This window comes from Amia ocellicauda (assembly GCF_036373705.1).
Source record: "Amia ocellicauda isolate fAmiCal2 chromosome 11 unlocalized genomic scaffold, fAmiCal2.hap1 SUPER_11_unloc_4, whole genome shotgun sequence".
Taxonomy (NCBI): Eukaryota; Metazoa; Chordata; class Actinopteri; order Amiiformes; family Amiidae; genus Amia; species Amia ocellicauda.
This window is the reverse complement of record NW_027102662.1, coordinates 219197-244100: the sequence shown is the minus strand read 5'-3', so window position 1 is coordinate 244100 and position 24904 is coordinate 219197. Positions and strand designations below refer to the sequence as shown.

The 24904-nt window shown below is 44.5% G+C and overlaps 4 non-coding genes across 4 annotated transcripts; all 4 read right to left on the bottom strand.

The window, feature by feature from the left end:
* Positions 1–604: 604 nt before the first annotated feature.
* trnav-cac (transfer RNA valine (anticodon CAC)) lies at positions 605–677 on the bottom strand. The gene has a single exon. It is a non-coding gene; the product is annotated as a tRNA-Val (tRNA).
* Positions 678–3351: 2674 nt separating this feature from the next.
* Positions 3352–3424, bottom strand: trnav-aac (transfer RNA valine (anticodon AAC)). Its single transcript has one exon. It is a non-coding gene; the product is annotated as a tRNA-Val (tRNA).
* A 13194-nt stretch (positions 3425–16618) lies between these two features.
* On the bottom strand, positions 16619–16691 carry trnav-aac (transfer RNA valine (anticodon AAC)). The gene has a single exon. It is a non-coding gene; the product is annotated as a tRNA-Val (tRNA).
* Positions 16692–17562: 871 nt separating this feature from the next.
* trnav-cac (transfer RNA valine (anticodon CAC)) lies at positions 17563–17635 on the bottom strand. The gene has a single exon. It is a non-coding gene; the product is annotated as a tRNA-Val (tRNA).
* Positions 17636–24904: the final 7269 nt, after the last annotated feature.

The following is a 24904-nucleotide window of genomic DNA, read 5'->3' as shown; positions in this document are numbered from 1 at the left end:
CTGCTGATCGATCGCCGGGAATACTGCAGCGGTTACACCCTGTATGGTTTCAACCTGACCCCTGACGAAGAGTGTGGACAACATATTTCACTGATGAAGACGGGCAATATGCGTTTGGAGATGCGTTTCAAGCAGCCTCTACCACACACTGTAAATATGGTCGTGTATGCTGTGTTTGACAACATTATTGAGGTGAATCAGAGGAGAAACGTTCCGTATGATTATTATTAAAATGAACACCAGAGAGCTCAACCACATCATGAATGCCCTGGCCGGCTCACGGAAACTGTTTCAAGGAGTCTACGCCTGCGATCAGCTGCCTAAATTTAAGATCAAGAATTTACCTGCAATGTACATAATCAACACACACCCTAAAAATATGCCCGGAGAACATTGGCTGGCTATTTATCTAAGGGAGGACCACCGTGGTGAATTTTTTGATTCCTATGCAAACCCCCCGGATTTCAGACCTTTCCCTCGGAAGATCAATAACTTTCTGCTCAACAACTGTCAAGAAACCATTTACAGCGGTCGTCAAGTACAAAGTCTTCAGACCTTCACTTGTGGTCAGCACTGTGTGCACTAGCACGCATGCACCGCGGGTTGTTTCCGCCCGGTTTCGAACCAGGGACCTTTCGCGTGTGAGGCGAACGTGATAGCCACTACACTACGGAAACCGACCTGTCCTGGTGTTTCGAATGGCTCCCATCGAAGCCGGCTGGTAAAACGCGCACAGGCGTTTCCCGTGGGCCAGCCTGTGAGATAAAGGTTTCTACACTCACCTAAAGGATTATTAGGAACACCTGTTCAATAACCAACCAATCATATGGCAGTTGCTTCAATGCATTTAGGGGTGTGGTCCTGGTCAAGACAATCTCCTGAACTCCAAACTGAAAGTCTGAATGGGAAAGAAAGGTGATTTAAGCAATTTTGAGCGTGGCATGGTTGTTGGTGCCAGACGGGCTGGTCTGAGTATTTCACAATCTGCTCAGTTACTGGGATTTTCACGCACAACCATTTCTAGGGTTTACAAAGAATGGTGTGAAAAGGGAAAAACATCCAGTATGCGGCAGTCCTGTGGGCGAAAATGCCTTGTTGATGCTAGAGGTCAGAGGAGAATGGGCCGACTGATTCAAGCTGATAGAAGAGCAACTTTGACTGAAATAACCACTCGTTACAACCGAGGTATGCAGCAAAGCATTTGTGAAGCCACAACACGTACAACCTTGAGGCGGATGGGCTACAACAGCAGAAGACCCCACCGGGTACCACTCATCTCCACTACAAATAGGAAAAAGAGGCTACAATTTGCACAAACTCACCAAAATTGGACAGTTGTTGCCTGGTCTGATGAGTCTCGATTTCTGTTGAGACAGAATTTGACGTAAACAGAATGAGAACATGGATCCATCATGCCTTGTTACCACTGTGCAGGCTGGTGGTGGTGGTGTAATGGTGTGGGGGATGTTTTCTTGGCACACTTTAGGCTCCTTAGTGCCAATTGGGCATCGTTTAAATGCCACGGCCTACCTGAGCATTGTTTCTGACCATGTCCATCCCTTTATGACCACCATGTACCCATCCTCTGATGGCTACTTCCAGCAGGATAATGCACCATGTCACAAAGGTTGAATCATTTCAAATTGGTTTCTTGAACATGACAATGAGTTCACTGTACTAAACTGGCCCCCACAGTCACCAGATCTCAACCCAATAGAGCATCTTTGGGATGTGGTGGAACGGGAGCTTCGTGCCCTGGATGTGCATCCCACAAATCTCCATCAACTGCAAGATGCTATCCTATCAATTTGGGCCAACATTTCTAAAGAATGCTTTCAGCACCTTGTTGAATCAATGCCACGTAGAATTAAGTCAGTTCTGAAGGCGAAAGGGTGTCAAACATAGTATTAGTATGGTGTTCCTAATAATCCTTTAGGTGAGTGTATTTTCACTGACCTATTTTGCATTGCTCAAGGACACATCAGGACACTTTGGAAACTCTTTCAAAGGAAGAACGCCCTGAGCTATGACAAGACTTACACTTACCCCAACAAGGTGATGCTCAATGGCTTGTTCAAACAGCTGATGCTCGTCTTGTGCCACCATCAGACAATCACAGAGCTATTGTGCCTTCTACACCTTACGGTAGCTTTACTTTAACAATAATAATGACGGCGACCACGACGACAAAAAGAAAAACAAGAACAACAACAACAACAACAAGAACAATAACATCATCATCAGATTTTAATTAAAAGTGGCTACACCAGCGTTTACAATTTCAACCTGTCGACGGACGGACGCTCTGAGTGCACCGATTTCGGGATACTTCGGAAACTCTTTCAAAGGCAGGACGCCCTGCGATCAGACAGTGCCTGCACTTAGCCCAACAAGGTGATGCTGAATGGCTTGTTCAAACGGCTGGTGGTCTTCCGTCACCACCAGACTATCAGAGCTATTTTGCGCCTTCAACTACATAAGAGTAACAGCAATGTCACCGATCCTGCTACGGTCGTATTGCAACAGCAACGACATGTATCGATTTTAAAAGTGTCAGTTCCAGCGCCTCGCAAAGCTACCCTTCTGCGATCATTTGTTCTCAAGGTCAGGATTTCTTGCCACTCCGAGGAAGAGAAAACGACGGCCGGCCATGGGGCAGAGAGATGAGGACGGGTAACACGGCACTGGCACGCGTGCACCGCGGGTTGTTTCCGCCCAGTTTCGAACCAGGGACTTCTCGCGTGTGAGGCGAACATGATAGCCACTACACTACAGAAACCAACCTGTCCTGGGGTTTCGATTGGCTCCCATCGAAGCAGGCTGGTAAAACGCGCACAGGCGTTTCCCGTGGGCCTGCCTGTGAGATAAAGGTTTCTATTTTCACTGACCTATATTGCATTGCTCAAGGGCACATCAGGACACTTTGGAAACTCTTTTAAAGGAAGAATGCCCTGAGCTATGACAAGACTTACACTTACCCCAACAAGGTGATGCTCAATGGCTTGTTCAAACAGCTGCTGCTCGTCTTGTGCCACCATCAGACAATCACAGAGCTATTGTGCCTTCTACACCTTACGGTAGCAACAAATCTAACTACTGCTTTACTTTAACAATAATAATGACGGCGACCACGATGACAACAAGAACAACAACAACAACATCATCATCATCATCATCATCATCATCAGATTTTAATTAAAAGTGGCTACACCAGCGTTTACAATTTCAACCTGTCGACGGACGGACGCTCTGAGAGCACCGATTTCGGGCACTCCAATGAAGAAAAGCTACCCACCGCCTCCGGGGAACCACGAGGGCAAACAGGACGAAAAGGGCCGGCCCACAGCAGGCTGTTTCCGCCCGGTTTCGAACCGGGGACCTTTCGCGTGTTAGGCGAACGTGATAACCGCTACACTACGGAAACTGACACCGCCACGTCTTGCTTCAAACGGTTACCGTTGAAGCCTGCTGGTAAAACGGGCTCAGGCATTTCAGGTCGGCTAGACTGTGAGATGGCGTCTGAAGTGCCGCGAAAGGATGCCATTTTCACAGACCTGTTTGGCATTGCTAAAGGGCACATCAGGACACTTCGGAAACTCTTTCAAAGGCAGGACGCCCTGCGCTCTGACAGTGCCTGCACTTAGCCCAACAAGGTGATGCTGAATGGCTTGTTCAAACGGCTGGTGGTCTTCCGTCACCACCAGACTATCAGAGCTATACTGCGCCTTCAACTACATAAGAGTAGATAGTAGGGTTTTTTGGGCGCGGCCTATTTTGTTATGACGTATGCCCTAAGCTTATTAATATTCCTACGTCATAATTGGGGGGCGTGATTTTAGGTAGAGTTATTTCCTTAATTATTCCTACGTCATATCCGTCAGAAAGTGTACACCCATAAAACCCTGAACATCAAGGCCACCCATAAATACCCCCACCCCTCTGAAGGCAACGCCCCGAAACTCTCCTCTCTATTTAAGAACCCGCGCTGCTTTTAGGCAATACCTCTTTAATTCTCAGCATCAGAAACATCCCGCTTCTTCAACATGTCCAGCGACATCAACATGAAACCCCGCAAGAAACAATCCCGGGCAAGGGTTCCTGTACTCACCAATTTGAAGATTGAACGCTCCTGGGTGTTGTTCTGGGGGGCTCGACGGGGTTACCGCTTTAAAAGGGATCCCAGCTATGTTGGAGTGGAGCTTTTTGCTTTGGGAGAGAAGGAGGGTACGTTGGAACCTTTTGAGACGGTAATTGAATACTCTTATGAGGACTGGTTGAAGGTGATGGCCTGGAGAGATCTGGGGCTTGTGGATAAGACTCTAGAAGGCTTGCAAGAGGGTCCAAGAGAATGCGAAATGGAGTCTCCGACTCAGGGTTTTGAAAGGTGTGAATGGGAAAGCTTGCAGAACTACGGTAGAGTGGTGAAGAGTCTATCTCTAACTACAGATCGTAAGGTTTTGTTTAGCAGTACTCTGATTACAAACCCTATTGAAGGGGGTGTGGAGGATCCAGAAAAACAGGTTACTGAAATTATGTTTGACGCCGTGGACTGGCCGTTCTTGAAAGAGGTCATAAACTGTATAAATGATGGTTTTGACATCTTGACCAAATGTTCGCAACTGGATTTGGTTAGAAGGAGAATATGCTGGATTATGGATTATATATCCCCCTTGAATGACGACGACGATGATAAAACAGACGACGTGTGGGGTTTTGGAGGGGGGTCTGACGGCTCAGGGGCTACTCTCTTCTAAGAGGGCGGTGTGTCGTGACGTAGTGAAGAGATAGGATAAAAGGCGCAACAATTCAATCATGGTTTAAAATTAAAGAGAATGTCTTACCTGAAAGCTGCGGACGTCGACAGGCTCTACAGGCCTCTTCAAACCCGGGATCACCCCTGGTTCTATTCCCCAGATTTTGTATACACTCTGGAACCCTTTGACTGCGGTTACTCTCCAAGACCTCAGACCCTGGACTGCTTCTGCAACTGGTTCTGTCATCAACACTCTGCAGCTAACCTGAGAGCGCTATTACACCATGTGCTTGACAGAAAAGTAGCCAACGCGAGCCTTTTCTCTACAGATTTAACCATCGATGAGGATCAACTTTCAAACCTGGAAAAGTTAATGGCTGCTGTAACAAAGACCGGGGGGTACGAACACTGGGATGAAGCGCTCAAGGGGGCCAAGAATGATATTAGGCCATTTCATCAACATCTGTATGACCTTTTACTGAGCATGTTTAATACACCTCTGTTTACTTTTAAAATAGGTCATATTGTTGTTTTATTTACATATGTAACTGAGGTGTGTGCCTACAAGATAAAGAAACAGGTATATTTGTTGATATAGATCAAGTAACCAATCATCTGATTTCTTTTTGTCTGGACCGTAGAAAAAATTGTTGTGTATGTTATACTTTTCTCAAATGTCTAAAAAGGGGTATCTGCTCTCCTGAAGTTGAATAAAAAACCTTGTATAAAAACTTTGCGCATAGTGTGGGTCTGTGTGGTTATTTGACAGAATGACTCGGCAAGCTCCCCAAATGCAGGAACTATACTACAACCCAGCCAAGATTGGGGGTTTGGCGGGTAAGAAGGGTTTTCAAAGAGGACTCGCTGAGGCCGGAGTGAAGGTTAATGATGTGGTTGTTTCAGAATGGTTACGGGAACAAGACGCCTATACCTTACATAAACCTCTCAGGATTAACTTTAAAAGAAACCGCGTATATGCAACTGACATAGACTCACAATGGCAAATGGATCTAGTCGATATGTCAAATTTATCAAAACATAACAATGGTCACAAATTGATGTTGATGTGTATCGATGTGTTATCAAAATATGCCTGGGCTCGCATTCTACATAATAAAACAGGTCGGGCGGTGACAAGGGCCTTTGAGGATATATTGTCCCAGGGTCGATGTCCTAAAAAACTGCAGACTGATAAAGGAAAAGAGTTTCTCAACAGAGAATTTCAGAATCTACTGAAGAGACACAAAATACATCATTTCACCACCGGTAATGAGCTTAGGGCATCGGTAGTGGAGAGGTTTAACCGCACCATAAAGACCAAAATGTGGAGATATTTTACAGCGGTCAACACGTTCAAGTATTTTGATAAAGTTCAGGATTTTATCGATGCTTACAACCAAGGGTATCACACCAGTATTAAAATGAAGCCTAAAGATGTTGATCAAAGTAATTCTTTTAAGGTCTATAAAAAATTATACGGACCATTTATTAAGAAGGGAAAAACTACTTATAAGTTCAACATCGGTGATGTGGTTCGCGTTTCAAAGCTAAGGAGTACTTTTGCCAAAGGTTATGAAGAAACATTTTCTGACGAATATTTTACAGTTACCGAACAGTTGGCTAGAGACCCACCCGTGTACCGGTTAAAAGACTATGACGGGGAGGATATAGAAGGAACGTTTTACGAAGCCGAGTTACAAAAAATTATTGTGGGTAAAGACAGTGTATACAGAGTTGAAAAGATATTAGCTGAAAAAACCCAGAACCGGAAAAAATATGTGTTGATGAAATGGCTTGGATGGCCTGAAAAGTTCAATAGTTGGGTCCCGGAACAACAGGTTTCCGATATTCAATCCTTATAACAACTTGCCCGCGGGTGTGTTGTGGGCATTACTTTCGATACTCAAGATGGAATCAGGAGGCTTCTACGTGACTCTACCCAGTAACGCCTCTCTCGATATATACCCTAAAAATGAAATATCCAGTTACACGGTACAATTTGGAAAATCTATAGATCTAAGGGGGTCGTGGGAAGTGGGGTTGGCGGAAATACAGTATCCTTACACTTGGGCTGTTTTACAAGATAAGGATGCCACTTTCGCCATTTTTGATGATGTTAAAAAGAGTCAATGGACATTCACGATACAAGGAGGTTATTATGACAATGTGGATAAAATATTAGATGAGATGCATAAACAGTTCTCAGAAGGCACCCCCAACATCAAGCTATATTACAACCCTATTAAAAACAGAGTGTACAAGGTGTCAAAACCAGGTATTAGCATTCAAACCAGCGGCCAACTGGGGCGTATATTTGGGATCTATTCTGACACAGAGAGCAGGTTCTCAGAAGTGGTGGGGCGGCTTTTACACTCTTTATGTGTATACGGATATCATAACCCACCAGAGGGTCGGGGATAGTTATGTCCCCCTTTTGAGAAATGTACTTATTAAAGGTAAAAGCAATGACATGGTCACAATTACTTATGACAAGCCACACTACGTACCAGTCTCAAAGACCCAATTTGACAACATCACGATCGAAGTAAAATCGGATCAGAATATCAACGTACCCTTCCGCTTCAGTAAAGTTATTGTCAAACTACATTTTCGACCCCTGAAACAGTTTGTACATTATTAAAATGGCTACCTCGAGGGGTTATGTAGATCCTAGCGCCTATGTGGATTATTACAAGATGCAAGCCGGGAACGGCTTGCCCGGTTTTGTAGGAGCCCCCACAATGTATGGCGCCGGTCTAGGAGGACTCTTTCATGGTCTCTTTAGAATGGCCGTACCCCTGCTTAAGAGAGGCTTTGCTATAGCCAGACCCCACTTGAAATCAGCGGCTAAAAATATTGTTAGTGACGTGTTCACCAATGTTATGAACCGGGCAGCTAGCCATGAGCATCAGGAGGGTTCGGGTCTCATGGTAATGGCGAGGAGGGGGGGTAAAAGAAGAAACAGCATGTGTCCACCAGGGCGACGAAGATCCGTGGCTAACAAAAAACGAAGAATCTCTCATTCTCCAACATATCGTGGAAACACTCGGAGAAGGAAGCAGCACAAGAAAAAACCTGCAAAAAGAAAGTCTCAAAGAAAGAAAAATAGAGCCTCAGGATACATCTTTTAAACATGTCTTTTGTCAACAGTCTATCGGAAGAATGCGTCAAATCAGAACTGGATCTGTTTACAGTTCCATACACTCAAACGAGTATAGATAAGATCATATATGTAGAGATTCCCCCTCTTTCTGCAATTTCAGACACGGCCCCTCTGGAGTTTTTTATAGCTGGCAATGGCGAGGATTATATTGATTTGAATAACACATTTATTTTAATGAACTGTAAAGTGACTGATTAGGATGGCGATGCAATCGAGAAGACGGCCAACGCTGGGGTCATCAATTAATCAATTACCCGGTGGCCACCATGTTTTCACAGGTGGATGTGACCCTGGGAAATCGGCTCATTAGTCAAAGCAGCAATACTTACCCCTATAGAGCCATGATGGAGTGTATACTTAATTATAGTGAGGAGACCCTAAGCAAACAGTTCAACCCCGGCCTTTTCTTCAAAGACATCCCGGAAGCTATGGACGACAAGGATCCAGAGGGACTCAATAAGGGTTTGCAAAAAAGAACGGCCTTTTCAACAGAAGGGAGGACCTTTGAGCTAATGGGGCATATCCATGCAGACATATTTTTCCAAGAAAAACTCATGCTCAACGGGGTAGACATTAAAATTAAAATGATCCGTAGTAAAAGTGCTTTTTGTCTGATGACCCCTGATACTGAAAAATATAAACTGACCATATTATCGGCCTCGCTGTTTGTGAAAAAAGTGTCCGTCTCCCCGGCGGTTAAACTAGGACACGCGCAGGCGTTAATGACGGCAAACGCCAAGTACCCGATCGAAAGAGTCTATATGAAAGTCCACAGTATCCCCGCAGGGACACGGGTGATGAACCAGGAAAATCTGTTTCTAGGACAGCTCCCAAAACAGGTTATTATAGGTCTCGTGGATAATGATGCATTTACCGGGGTTTACAACAAGAACCCCTTTAACTTTAAACATTATAACGCGGAATTTATAGCGTTGTACGTCGATGGTGTGCAGGTTCCATCCAGACCTTTTCAACCTGACTTTGAAAACGGCAATGTGGTTCGTGAATATGACAGTGTAGTACTGGCTACGGGTCGCCATCTCAAGGATCAAACTCCCGGCTGATCGATCGCCGGGAATACTGCAGCGGTTACACCCTGTACGGTTTCAACCTGACCCCTGACGAAGAGTGTGGACAACATTTTTCACTGATGAAGACGGGCAATATGCGTTTGGAGATGCGTTTCAAGCAGCCTCTACCACGCACTGTAAATATGGTCGTGTATGCAGTGTTTGACAACATTATTGAGGTGAATCAGAGGAGAAACGTTATGTATGATTATTATTAAAATGAACACCAGAGAGCTCAACCACATCATGAATGCCCTGGCCAGCTCACGGAAACTGTTTCAAGGAGTCTACACCTGCGATCAGCTGCCTAAATTTAAGATCAAGAATTTACCTGCAATGTACATAATCAACACACACCCTAAAAATATGCCCGGAGAACATTGGCTGGCTATTTATCTAAGGGAGGACCACCGTGGTGAATTTTTTGATTCCTATGCAAACCCCCCGGATTTCAGACCTTTCCCTCGGAAGATCAATAACTTTCTGCTCAACAACTGTCAAGAAACCATTTACAGCGGTCGTCAAGTACAAAGTCTTCAGACCTTCACTTGTGGTCAACACTGTGTGTTTTTCTTATATCATAGATCTAAAGGAAGGTCATACCCCGATATTATGGCCTTGTACAGTGAGGATTTAGGCCAAAATGATAAAAAAGTGGCAGAGTTTGTCAGTACACTGTGGACCCCCCCTTATAACACAATGACTTACGACCCTAGACAGCCATGTATACAGATGGGGTGTTCTTGTGAGGATTTTAAAAGATGTCATGCGTGTTAAGGTGAAAAAATAATGAAAACAGCCTTTGAATCATTAGTTTTGTTTTTATTCAAAACAATTCTAATACAAAGCACGGGTTATGTTATAAATAAATGTACAACATTTGAAAATAAAAAAAATAAAATAAAAAATTGTTTGTCGGGTCATTATTTACAGGGGAGACAAATAAAAACATGAGATTAATAAGCTTCCCAACGATGGATAGATCCTGAGGATGGTCGCTCAGCACGGTCAGAGTAATGAGATATCGGAGTCAGATCAGGCTCCACCTCTTTACACAGATGGATTTTTTGTCGCGTTTCCTGGTTAGGAACTGTGGATTGGGGCATGTTCAGACAGGCCATCGCCTGTAGGAAAGCATTCCAGCCTACAGGTCGGCGACTATCGGGTACCTTATTAGTGCTAGTGACACTCTTCAACAAATCAAACGTGTGAACCTTTGATCAGTTGTCCTTTAAAAACAAATTCACCCTGTTCATTCCAAGCCGTTACCCGCGGTTTCTGAACCATTTTGTGCAGGATATATTGTGCATGTCTTTTGCTTCTGGCCGGCATGTTTCTCAAAACATCCGTTACAACATCTCCCTCTGAACTCTCAACAGGTTCGGTCACCGCAACATCTTTATCAACCGTACCCCCCGCATCAGCCCCAGAACCATTTTCTTGAGAGGCCATGGTTAAAGTTAAAATGTTTTGATCTTTTTCACCCTGTCTAACCAGACGGAGGTAGCGCTGTAACGTGTTGGTATACAACTGGGCTTTGGAATACTGATTTAAATCGGCCCTGGCCTGTATAGCATTCATTTCAGAGTCCAGGTTGTTTTCGGCCGTTTGTCTAATGGGCTCTGGCCCGACAACATTTTTTCTCAGTTTCTCAAGCTGCTCCTGAGGGATCAAAAACATTTTCTGAGCATATTCCATTATTAACCCACTCTGGAAGCTAGAAGACTGGTTAGGAAAGGCATGGCTATGCTCAACAGCGGTCCTATAAAACCCCCGGTTTGATTAATCTTCTTTCTTTTTCTTTTAATAGAATACTTCTTATTAGTGATGATCTTGATAACCGCTTTTTGTTTTTTGAGTTTAGAATGTTGAGAAGGGGTTAGGGGTATATTACCGCGTAAGATGTTAAAAGCTATTTCACACAGGGTCTCGATCAAATCCGAGGGGGCCCCTGCCAGCACAGCTTTCCTATGGCGCGGGCTCCCCTCAAATAACATTTGCAAAAGTGGCAGATTTCTTTTAATCCGAACAGACATTCTTATTTATTTCCTTTTCTTTAGCACATACACTGCCGGCCAATCGGGCGGGCACAAACCTGTTCTGAGGCGAAAGTCTTCTGGGGTTTGTGCTTTTAAGTCTGCAATCAAGTACCCGTAGGGTTTTTTGGTGGCATCCTCAAATGCCTCCAAAAAGAACTTGGTCTGGTTAGGGTACATTTGACGAGCCAAGACGGTGACTTGTAGTTTATCTCTGGGGTTTTTAAAAAGAATTATATAATTGGCATTTAAATTAATAGTGCGGCTTTTTTTTACCTTGAAAAAATAGATTTTGAACTAAATAAAGAATACTTAAATTCCTATGATGAGTGTACTTTGTGAAAGCTTTTTCCACTTCACTGTTGTCACCGGCCTGCTCCATCAGGTCATCAAGGATCACTAGATTAGTTTGACCGGGCGGGAACAAGTCATCGTCACACAACGAGGCGGGGAGACCTTGCACAAATTTCAGATTATTTTTTTTCGAAGCCAAATCATCGTAGAGAGGTTGCCAGCAAGAGTAACACCACACTATGTTGTCAAGAGCTTGGGACACGGTTGCGTCCACATCTTCTATGATGTTCTTTATAAGATAGCTCTTCCCCGAATTGGAGGGACCGGCTATAATACAGGAGAAAGGGTGTTGAAGTCTGTTATCAAAACCACCGCTAATATCCATAAGGCAGAGTGGTATAATCAGTCTTCAACACTCTTTTATTGTACACCACCCTGAACCGTTTGTTTAGTGATCTATTTTCCAACGTGTACCCCTTTTTATTGCGATAGATCTGATTTCCGGCTGTAATAATCTCACGAGGAGGCGCGTCTTTCTCGGTTACAAAACTTTCTACCAGGGTCTTCAGAGACTTGATGTTAATGAGCTTGTTGTTACAATGGTTCAGAGTGAAACCCTTAACTTTCATACAGGTCTTACCCGCAGCCGTTCTGTATGCGTCTTAGGACCCCCTGAAACAAACTCCACTATGTGGTCCTGAGGATCTAGTTCGCTCGTTAACTCCCCAAGGTAGTCCCCGAGGGGAGGGACCCAATCCCCTGGCCTGGTGACAAAGATTACAGAGTCAGTATCATGATAGAGCGTGCGTTCCTGCAACTGATCCATTAAGTTGTACAGTTCAAGCCGGGCGTAAGCCGTGGTAAAAACCGCTATGAAAACATTAACGTTCCCCTGTTTGGTGGGGAAATCTTTAGGGGCCCTCCACTGGACCTGTGCCACGTGGTCATTTAAGAATTGAAAGTGTGATACTGCATGTTGTTTGGAAAACATAAATTCTATAAACTGTTCAGGGGTTTTAATCAAGGTTGTGTTTAGACGGTAATTTCTTTCCCCAAACTTACCCCACAGACTGTTTAAAATCAGTTTGGACATTTGTCTCTTGGCGGGGTTTACAGTTATGTTCCTGCAACTTGGTGATGTCTGAAAAGGCAACCATCTGTTGAGAGTTTAAGCCGGCCCTCTGATGAAGCATTAAAGCCTCTTGCAGAGCTTGGGGTTCAGGCATGTCGGGGGTGAGTAGTTTTATTAAACTGTAAGCAAAACAGAGCTTATTGTCCCCACTGGAACTCACCACTAATTGCCTGAGCTTGGTCCTAATTATGTCGTTCTTCAAGCATTTCGACAGTCTTCTAAGCGCCCCACCCTCAGGGTTACGAACCACATTCATTACCAGAGACAGACTTTCATCAGCTAAGATGGCTGCGTTTCTTTGCAATAACGCTTCGATTTTAGCCAGACATCTAAATTATCTCCACTCAGCATTACAGATAGGTTGCTAAACAAATCATCCCCTCTGAGTTCTAACTGTACAACATCTCGAGGTCTGACCCTTTCAGCAACCTGTTCAAGCATTTTCTGCAAGGCCTCGTGTATGTTGACAAATATTTCTGCATAATTGTCACAATTTAAAAGTTCTGCAAAATTAAAACGCTGAATCATTTCAAAATTGTTATAGGCCGGTCTATCTATAATCACGGGATCACTGGTACTCTTGGACACATCATCATTTTGAACAAAGCCTTCACCCCCTACATTCTCACAGAGCATGTCCTCCACAGCCTTATCAGTCTCAGAACCCTCCACATTCCGAACACCCCCACTGCTGACATCTACAAAACCCCCTTTTTGAGGAGGCTCATTGAAAGCCTGTAAAAGTCCTTCAAAGATATCCAACCGGTTAATGTCAAGACCCTCCTCTATAGTGATGGCTGCTTCTGCCGCCATCCTGTGTTCTAATTGTTTCAAATCATTTATAATAGGGGCAGAATTTGGTCGGGGTAGCTCCTCCAAAGACTCCACCATTTCAAACAAATCGGGGTGAACTAGGGGGTGAACCTCTATAAGCGCTACCGGTGGGAGGTGGTTATTTAGATCATTGACCATCTGTAACAGGTCGGGGTTCACCGGTAAGTCTGTTAATTCACATTCTATCGGTGGTAATTGGGGGTTATTTAAATCATTTATCATTTGTAATAGTTCCAGGTTCATTGGGACATCAGAGGAGTTCACAACAGGGCCGGGGATGTTCTCTCGGGAAGGTCTTTTTGGGGCCCTAGCTTGTTCATAATCCTTTAGTTTGTGAGTTCTTTTACCAAGTCAGGACATTTTTTAATTTATTTTTTATTTTTCCAACAACCCACAATAGTAAGGCGTTTTGTGTCTATTAAAACATTAAATACGGTACAATTCGTTAGTAAGGGTATTAATAAGGGTGTTTTGGCTCTCTATCAGCAGGTTTTGCCCCACTAACACAAGTCTTTGATTTTGTAACAAAGTATGTAGCAACTCATGCCGACCTTCAGGAAGTAGCTCCGGGGGCTGGTGGCCTGGCTCAGCTTCAAAGGATGGTCGCTCCGGTAAATCTCGGTCGAAGGAGGCAAGGAGCGAGTGTATACTCATGGACGGAGACCAAGAAGGCCTTTGCGGTGACACCCTGGCCAAGCGCGGGGTTACTGTTCCGCGTTTCGGTAGCCAAGAAATGGGTCTGGGGGGACGATGTTGAAACTAGGCCGTCGTTGGGTGGTGTGTCAGCCCTGACTGACGGCGACCCCTGAGGTTGTTGGATGCCTGTATTTGTTCCGCCCGACAATGCGGCGGGCTGAATCTGGGGTGTTGAATTACCCCCAGAAGGCTGTGGCCTGAGTAGATGTTGGGGGGTCTCCAAGACCACCGTGGGGGATCCTCTCGGTGATCTCACCGGGAAAGATGTTTGATCCCACTTAGACGGGGTAATTGTCCTCAATAGCTCATTCACAGAATGACTATCCCAAGAGTCTTGGGAAGAATAAAAATATACATTACATTTACATCTTTAAACGGCGACAGAAATCAAACTTAAAACAACATGTCCAGGACATTCAAAACCTTTAGCTTTTTTAGACCTTTGAAAATAGCCTTAGACATTCACTACAACGCCTTATTATTTACAGACAATATATTTATTAGGACTTGATAATAAATTTAAAACAGAGAAGCCGCTGTAAATAAACTGTTTCTTAAATGTTTCTTTAAAAACTGTAATATTGTTAATAAAACACACACACACACAACAACATTTCATTTTTAAACGAACCTTCCAAGTGTAAACGCTTCCTGATCCCGGGACTTCCTGTTTCACAAACGTTTTCACGATCTGTTTAAATATTAAATACAATGAACACCTTCAAGCCTTTTCCTACAACCACTTTAAAACAGAAGTATAATAGCGGGAGATAAGCCAAACAACTTACTAAACCCTTTCGGACGGCTTTACTTCCTAACCAGACGGTACGGCAATCGGTCATTTCTAAACACGTTCCCCAGAAACAAGCATAGACCTGTCCGGACTTCTAAAGATCTTTCCCAGAACCCCCCGCCCTACAGGAAACGGTCACCCATCGCTTAAATATTAGCCCTCAACGGGCAAACAAAGCCCTTTTAAAAACATTAAAGTTTGAAAGATCTTACTTACCTCCACAGAATAATCGTTTCTTATGTTTTTCGGCTGGTTTAGCTTTTTGCACCGCTGTGAAGGTAAGAGACATGTTTAACCTTTAACCACACCGCTTTATAAAAAGCTTTAACCTCTTACAGGCTGCAGATATATACTCACAGCTATCAGATACCGGGGCTGACGGCCTTTCAGATTCTTGAAAGGTTACGGTTCTCGAAGGTAAAACGAAACAAGCCCTCGATGTGGAAGGCCTTTCGTTGTCTCGAACCACGTTTCTTAATACTGTTAGACAGGATAATTTTTTAAAATTAACAAAACTGGACTCAAACATCTTACAGAAACGTTATACAAACAAACAGGGGTTTAGTTCTTACCCGGTCGGCAGACAGCCTGTCTAGGGACAACCACTTCTCTTGGTCGATCCTCGGAGACATTAATCACAGGCCTTTCGATAGTTTCTGTGTAATTAAAGAGACCGGCATTAATATATATTAAAACGTTTTCATAACTCTAATGAGCCGCTTCAAAACCACACACACCCATGCATAAGAACCCATGAGCGCAAACACAAAAATCTTACCGTCGTTGTTCCAGATGATCTCCTCAGCGTTGGGAATTAACTCCTGTTGACTGGCTGAAAAATAATTTTACAGAACTTAAAACAGATGTTATAGCCTTATTTACAATACATGCACACAACACGCTCTGAGTCAATGAAAAGAATCTGAAGACTTGCCTAAAAACTCGTTTAAATCGAATCGCTGATGTTGTTTCCGGACATTGTTGATCTTTAGTCTTAAATCGAAAGGTCAGCATGAGTCTGTCGAGCTGAAGACCAGACCTTCATACTTATACTGATGGCCACATGCCGGATCTGCTTGTAAGGCATTGTTCTGGTCTGGCCTTTGTGCCGCCCTGTTACCAATTAACATATCAAAACCAACCAATAAAATGACACTGCATCAAATTTCAAATAGAAACCAAGATGGAGACGATCTCTCTCCTCTCTACTCTAAACTTTTATTAGAACCTTTTGGTCTCTCAAAAAAACATTTTTAAACATCAAGACCTATAGTCAACAACCACTAAGAATATTTCAGGCCTTTATAAGCACTAAAAAACAACCTGAGCCTAGAAAATAACTATAAAGATCAAAAAAACTAGCGCTTTTACAGTGATTTTTTTTTTTTTTATAGCGATGCTTTGTTTGGTATTAAACAAGTCACAAACTACTCAGAACAGCGTTTATCCCCGCAAAAGATATATTTGGGTTTATTTTACAAAGCTTATAAATTATATAGGTTAAAAGTATTCTGAATGTTTTGATATCACACGCCATACCAACTGTTGTCTTCTACACCTTACGGTAGCAACAAATCTAACTACTGCTTTACTTTAACAATAATAATGACGGCGACCACGATGACAACAAGAACAACAACAACAAGAACAACAACAACAACATCATCATCATCATCATCATCAGATTTTAATTAAAAGTGGCTACACCAGCGTTTACAATTTCAACCTGTCGACGGACGGACGCTCTGAGTGCATCGATTGCGGGCACTCCAATGAAGAAAAGACACCCACCGCCTCCGGGGAACCACGAGGGCAAGAATGACGAAAAGGGCCAGCCCACAGTAGGCTGTTTCCGCCCGGTTTCAAACCGGGGACCTTTCGCGCGTTAGGCGAACGTGATAACCGCTACACTACGGAAACTGACACCGCTGCCTCTTGCTTCAAATGGTTACCGTTAAAGCCTGCTGGTAAAACGGGCTCAGGTGTTTCAGGTCGGCTAGGCTGTGAGATGGCGTCTGAAGTGCGGCGAAAGGATGCCATTTTCACTGACCTGTTTGGCATTGCTAAAGGGCACATCAGGACACTTCGGAAACTCTTTTAAAGGCAGGACGCCCTGCGCTCTGACAGTGCCTGCACTTAACCCAACAAGGTGATGCTGAATGGCTTGTTCAAACGTCTGGTGGTCTTCCTTCACCACCAGACTATCAGAGCTATTGTGCCTTCTACACCTTACGGTAGCAACAAATCTAACTACTGCTTTACTTTAACATTAATAATGACGGCGACTACGACGACAACAAGAATAACAACAACAACATCATCATCATCAGATTTTAATTAAAAGTGGCTACACCAGCGTTTACAATTTCAACCTGTCGATGGACGAACGCTCTGAGTGCACCGATTTCGGGACACTTCGGAAACTCTTTCAAAGGCAGGACGACCTGCGCTCTGACAGTGCCTGCGTTTAGCCCTACAAGGTGATGCTGAATGGCTTGTTCAAACGGCTGGTGGTCTTCCGTCACCACCAGACTATCAGAGCTATACTGCGCCTTCAACTACATAAGAGTAACAGCAATGTCGCCGATCCTGCTACGGTCGTATTGTAACGCAACAACATGTATCGATTTTAAAAGTGTCAGTTCCAGTGCCTCGCAAAGCTACCCTTCTGCGATCGTTTGTTCTCAAGGTCAGGATTTCTTGCCACTCCGAGGAAGAGAAAACGACGGCCGGCCTTGGGGCAGAGAGATGGCGACGGGTAACACGGCACTGGCACGCGTGCACCGCGGGTTGTTTCCGCCCGGTTTCGAACCAGGGACCTTTCGCGTGTGAGGCGAACGTGATAGCCACTACACTACGGAAACCGACCCGTCCTGGTGTTTCAAATGGCTCCCATCGAAGCCGGCTGGTAAAACGCGCACGGGGGTTTCCCGTGGGCCAGCCTGTGAGATAAAGGTTTCTATTTTCACTGACCTATTTTGCATTGCTCAAGGGCACATCAGGACACTTTGGAAACTCTTTCAAAGGAAGAACGCCCTGAGCTATGACAAGACTTACACTTACCCCAACAAGGTGATGCTCAATGGCTTGTTCAAACAGCTGCTGCTCGTCTTGTGCCACCATCAGACAATCACAAAGCTATTGTGCCTTCTACACCTTACGGTAGCAACAAATCTAACTACTGCTTTACTTTAACAATAATAATGACGGCGACCACGACGACAACAAGAAAAACAAGAACAACAACAACAACAAGAACAAGAACAACAACATCATCATCATCATCATCATATTTCAATTAAAAGTGGCTACACCAGCGTTTACAATTTCAACCTGTCGACGGACGGACGCTCTGAGTGCACCGATTTCGGGCACTCCAATGAAGAAAAGCCACCCACTGCCTCCAGGGAACCACGAGGGCAAGCAGGATGAAAAGGACCGGCCCACAACAGGCTGTTTCCGCCCGGTTTCGAACGGGGGACCTTTCGCGCGTTAGGCAAACGTGATGACTGCTACACTACGGAAACTGACACTGTGGCCTCTTGCTTCGAACGGTTACCGTTGGAGCCTGCTGGTAAAACGGGCTCAGGCGTTTCAGGTCGGCTAGGCTGTGAGATGGCGTCTGTAGTGCCGCGAAAGGATGCCATTTTCACTGACCTGTTTGGCATTGCTAAAGGGCACATCAGGATACTTCGGAAACTCTTTCAAAGGCAGGACGCCCTGCGCTCTGACAGTGCCTGCACTTAGCCCAACAAGGTGATGCTGAATGGCTTGTTCAAACGGCTGGTGGTCTTCCGTCACCACCAGACTATCAGAGCTATACTGCGCCTTCAACTACATAAGAGTAACAGCAATGTCGCCGATCCTGCTACGGTCGTATTGTAACAGCAACAACATGTATCGATTTTAAAAGTGTCAGTTCCAGCGCCTCGCAAAGCTTCCCTTCTGCGATCGTTTGTTCTCAAGGTCAGGAATTTTTGCCACTCCGAGGAAGAGAAAACGACGGCCAGCCTTGGGGCAGAGAGATGGGGACGGGTAACACGGCACTGGCACGCGTGCACCTCGGGTTGTTTCCGGCCGTTTTCGAACCAGGGAATTTTTGCGTGTGAGGCGAACGTAATAGCCACTACACTACGGAAACCGACCAGTCCTGGCGTTTCGAATGGCTCCCATCGAAGCCGGCTGGTAAAACGCACACAGGCGTTTCCCATGGGCCAGCCTGTGAGATAAAGGTTTCTATTTTCACTGACCTATTTTGCATTGCTCAAGGGCACATCAGGACACTTTGGAAACTCTTTCAAAGGAAGAACGCCCTGAGCTATGACAAGACTTACACTTACACCAACAAGGTGATGCTCAATGGCTTGTTCAAACAGCTGCTGCTCGTCTTGTGCCACCATCAGACAATCACAGAGCTATTGTGCGTTCTACACCTTACGATAGCAACAAATCTAACTACTGCTTTACTTTAACATTAATAATGACGGTGACTACGACGACAACAAGAACAACAAGAACAACATCAACAACAACAACAACAACAACAACATCATCAACATCATCAGATTTTAATTAAAAGTGGCTACACCAGCGTTTACAATTTCAACCTGTCGACGGACGGACGCTCTGAGTGCACCGATTTCGGGCACTCCAATGAAGAAAAACCACCCACCGCCTCCGGGGAACCACGAGGGCAAGCAGGACGAAAAGGACCGGCCCACAGCAGGCTGTTTCCGCCTGATTTCTATCGGGGGACCTTTCGCACGTTAGGCAAACGTGATAACCGCTACACTACGGAAACTGACACCGCCACGTCTTGCTTCAAACGATTACCGTTGAAGCCTGCTCGTAAAACGGGCTCACGCATTTCAGGTCGGCTAGACTGTGAGATGGCGTCTGAAGTGCTGCGAAAGGATGCCATTTTCACAGACCTGTTTGGCATTGCTAAAGGGCACATCAGGACACTTTGGAAACTCTTTCAAAGGCAGGTCGCCCTGCGCTTTAAAAGGGATCCCAGCTATGTTGGAGTGGAGCTTTTTGCTTTGGGAGAGAAGGAGGGTACGTTGGAACCTTTTGAGACGGTAATTGAATACTCTTATGAGGACTGGTTGAAGGTGATGGCCTGGAGAGATCTGGGGCTTGTGGATAAGACTCTAGAAGGCTTGCAAGAGGGTCCAAGAGAATGCGAAATGGAGTCTCCGACTCAGGGTTTTGAAAGGTGTGAATGGGAAAGCTTGCAGAACTACGGTAGAGTGGTGAAGAGTCTATCTCTAACTACAGATCGTAAGGTTTTGTTTAGCAGTACCCTGATTACAAACCCTATTGAAGGGGGTGTGGAGGATCCAGAAAAACAGGTTACTGAAATTATGTTTGACGCCGTGGACTGGCCGTTCTTGAAAGAGGTCATAAACTGTATAAATGATGGTTTTGACATCTTGACCAAATGTTCGCAACTGGATTTGGTTAGAAGGAGAATATGCTGGATTATGGATTATATATCCCCCTTGAATGACGACGACGATGAAAAAACCGACGACGTGTGGGGTTTTGGAGGGGGGTCTGACGGCTCAGGGGCTACTCTCTTCTAAGAGGGCGGTGTGTCGTGACGTAGTGAAGAGATAGGATAAAAGGCGCAACAATTCATTCATGGTTTAAAATTAAAGAGAATGTCTTACCCGAAAGCTGCGGACGTCGACAGGCTCTACAGGCCTCTTCAAACCCGGGATCACCCCTGGTTCTATTCCCCAGATTTTGTATACACTCTGGAACCCTCTGACTGCGGTTACCCTCCAAGACCTCAGACCCCGGTCCCTCAGGACGAAACAACATGCGGTGCGATGGATGTCCAAATGAGTCTCGGGGATCCCCAGCCTCTGGAGCTCATGGAGGGCCTCGATTTTGCCGAACTGTCTACCGTCTGTGCGTCTCAGGAGGGGGTCAGTCCAATGGATGTAGAAACACCCCACAAACCACCAGGCGACCCAATGAGCATCGGACTGTCCCAGGGGCGTGATGAAGACGCAGGATTTATGCCCGGGGTATGTGACCAAGTAAGCAGAGTGGTTAAAAGCACCCTGGTGTATATTCTGAGTGCTCTCATCGACCGAGCTCTGAAAGAAGTCTGTCGGGGGTGTGAAGTGAATCACCCCAGTCAGTTGAGACACAGTTGTTTGTTTGAACCAGACCGTTACTATTTCCTGTTCTATTTCAACGTGTTTTACAGAAGACTGAACAAACCGTGGCTGAAACCGGCACTAATCAAGGCGCTGTCTTACTCCCACATACATGTCACTGCGGGACAAGTCCAGAAAATCATAGATGAGATTTTGCTGGAGCTGAAAAAGGAGCCGTTTATAATAGAGAAACTTGGGCAGCTGGTCAATGACCTGGATGAGCCGAGTAGAAAAACCGCTGGCAAGCTAAAAGCTTATTTCTTCCGTAAAGAAGTTAAAGCTGGGGGCAGCGACGAGGAATTCGACATCTATGCCACTGATTCAGACTCTGACCTGAACTAAGGGACTTTGAACATGGGGAATGTTCTGGACTGCTTCTGCAACTGGTTCTGTCATCAACACTCTGCAGCTAACCTGAGAGCGCTATTACACCATGTGCTTGACAGAAAAGTAGCCAACGCGAGCCTTTTCTCTACAGATTTAACCATCGATGAGGATCAACTTTCAAACCTGGAAAAGTGAATGGCTGCTGTAACAAAGACCGGGGGGTACGAACACTGGGATGAAGCGCTCAAGGGGGCCAAGAATGATATTAGGCCATTTCATCAACATCTGTATGACCTTTTGCTGAGCATGTTTAATACACCTCTGTTTACTTTTAAAATAGGTCATATTGTTGTTTTATTTACATATGTAACTGAGGTGTGTGCCTACAAGATAAAGAAACAGGTATATTTGTTGATGTAGATCAAGTAACCAATCATCTGATTTCTTTTTGTCTGGACCGTAGAAAAAATTGTTGTGTATGTTATACTTTTCTCAAATGTCTAAAAAGGGGTATCTGCTCTCCTGAAGTTGAATAAAAAACCTTGTATAAAAACTTTGCGCATAGTGTGGGTCTGTTTGGTTATTCGACAGAATGACTCGGCAAGCTCCCCAAATGCAGGAACTATACTACAACCCAGCCAAGATTGGGGGTTTGGCGGGTAAGAAGGGTTTTCAAAGAGGACTCGCTGAGGCCGGAGTGAAGGTTAATGATGTGGTTGTTTCAGAATGGTTACGGGAACAAGACGCCTATACCTTACATAAACCTCTCAGGATTAACTTTAAAAGAAACCGCGTATATGCAACTGACATAGACTCACAATGGCAAATGGATCTAGTCGATATGTCAAATTTATCAAAACATAACAATGGTCACAAATTGATGTTGATGTGTATCGATGTGTTATCAAAATATGCCTGGGCTCGCATTCTACATAAAAAAACAGGTCGGGCGGTGACAAGGGCCTTTGAGGATATATTGTCCCAGGGTCGATGTCCTAAAAAACTGCAGACTGATAAAGGAAAAGAGTTTCTCAACAGAGAATTTCAGAATCTACTGAAGAGACACAAAATACATCATTTCACCACCGGTAATGAGCTTAAGGCATCGGTAGTGGAGAGGTTTAACCGCACCATGAAGACCAAAATGTGGAGATATTTTACAGCGGTCAACACGTTCAAGTATTTTGATAAAGTTCAGGATTTTATCGATGCTTACAACCAAGGGTATCACACCAGTATTAAAATGAAGCCGATAGATGTTGATCAAAGTAATTCTTTTAAGGTCTATAAAGAATTATACGGACCATTTATTAAGAAGGGAAAAACTACTTATAAGTTCAACATCGGTGATGTGGTTCGCGTTTCAAAGCTAAGGAGTACTTTTGCCAAAGGTTATGAACAAACATTTTCTGACGAATATTTTACAGTTACCGAACAGTTGGCTAGAGACCCCCCCGTGTACCGGTTAAAAGACTATGACGGGGAGGATATAGAAGGAACGTTTTACGAAGCCGAGTTACAAAAAATGATTGTGGGTAAAGACAGTGTATACAGAGTTGAAAAGATATTAGCTGAAAAAACCCAGAACCGGAAAAAATACGTGTTGGTGAAATGGCTTGGATGGCCTGAAAAGTTCAATAGTTGGGTCCCGGAACAACAGGTTTGCGATATTCAATCCTTATAACAACATGCCCGCGGGTGTGATGGGGGCATTACTTTCGGTACTCAAGATGGAATCAGGAGGCTTCTACGTGACTCTACCCAGTAACGCCTCTCTCGATATATACCCTAAAAATGAAATATCCAGTTACACGGTACAATTTGGAAAATCTATAGATCTAAGGGGGTCGTGGGAAGTGGGGTTGGCGGAAATACAGTATCCTTACACTTGGGCTGTTTTACAAGATAAGGATGCCACCTTCGCCATTTTTGATGATGTTAAAATCAATGGATATTCACGATACAAGGAGGTTATTATGACAATGTGGATAAAATATTAGATGAGATTCATAAACAGTTCTCAGAAGGCACCCCCAACATCAAGCTATATTACAACCCTATTAAAAACAGAGTGTACAAGGTGTCAAAACCAGGTATTAGCATTCAAACCAGCGGCCAACTGGGGCGTATATTAGGGTTCTATTCTGACACAGAGAGCAGGTTCTCAGAAGTGGTGGGGCGGCTTTTACACTCTTTATGTGTATACGGATATCATAACCCACCAGAGGGTCGGGGATAGTTATGTCCCCCTTTTGAGAAATGTACTTATTAAAGGTAAAAGCAATGACATGGTCACAATTACTTATGACAAGCCACACTACGTACCAGTCTCAAAGACCCACTTTGACAACATCACGATCGAAGTCAAATCGGATCAGAATATCAACGTACCCTTCCGCTTCGGTAAAGTTATTGTCAAACTACATTTTCGACCCCTGAAACAGTGTGTACATTATTAAAATGGCTACCTCGAGGGGTTATGTAGATCCTAGCGCCTATGTGGATTATTACAAGATGCAAGCCGGGAACGGCTTGCCCGGTATTGTAGGAGCCCCCACAATGTATGGCGCCGGTCTAGGAGGACTCTTTCGTGGTCTCTTTAGAATGGCCGTACCCCTGCTTAAGAGAGGCTTTGCTATAGCCAGACCCCACTTGAAATCAGCGGCTAAAAATATTGTTAGTGACGTGTTCACCAATGTTATGAACCGGGCAGCTAGCCATGAGCATCAGGAGGGTTCGGGTCTCATGGTAATACTGAGGAGGGGGGGTAAAAGAAGAAACAGCATGTGTCCACCAGGGGGCGACGAAGATCCGTGGCTAACAAAAAACGAAGAATCTCTCATTCTCCAACATATCGTGGAAACACTCGGAGAAGGAAGCAGCACAAGAAAAAACCTGCAAAAAGAAAGTCTCAAAGAAAGAAAAATAGAGCCTCAGGATACATCTTTTAAACATGTCTTTTGTCCACAGTCTATCGGAAGAATGCGTCAAATCAGAACTGGATCTGTTTACAGTTCCATACACTCAAACGAGTATAGATAAGAGCATATATGTAGAGATTCCCCCTCTTTCTGCAATTTCAGACACGGCCCCTCAAGAGTTTTTTTATAGCTGGCAATGGCGAGGATTATATTGATTTGAATAACACATTTATTTTAATGAACTGTAAAGTGACTGATGAGGATGGCGATGCAATCGAGAAGACGGCCAACGCTGGGGTCTTCAATTACCCGGTGGCCACCATGTTTTCACAGGTGGATGTGACCCTGGGAGATCGGCTCATTAGTCAAAGCAGCAATACTTACCCCTATAGAGCCATGATGGAGTGTATCCTTAATTATAGTGAGGAGACCCTAAGCAAACAGTTCAGCCCCGGCCTTTTCTTCAAAGACATCCCGGAAGCTATGGACGACAAGGATCCAGAGGGACTCAATAAGGGTTTGCAAAAAAGAACGGCCTCTTCAACAGAAGGGAGGACCTTTGAGCTAATGGGGCATATCCATGCAGACATATTTTTCCAAGAAAAACTCATGCTCAACGGGGTAGACATTAAAATTAAAATGATCCGTAGTAAAAGTGCTTTTTGTCTGATGACCCCTGATACTGAAAAATATAAACTGACCATATTATCGG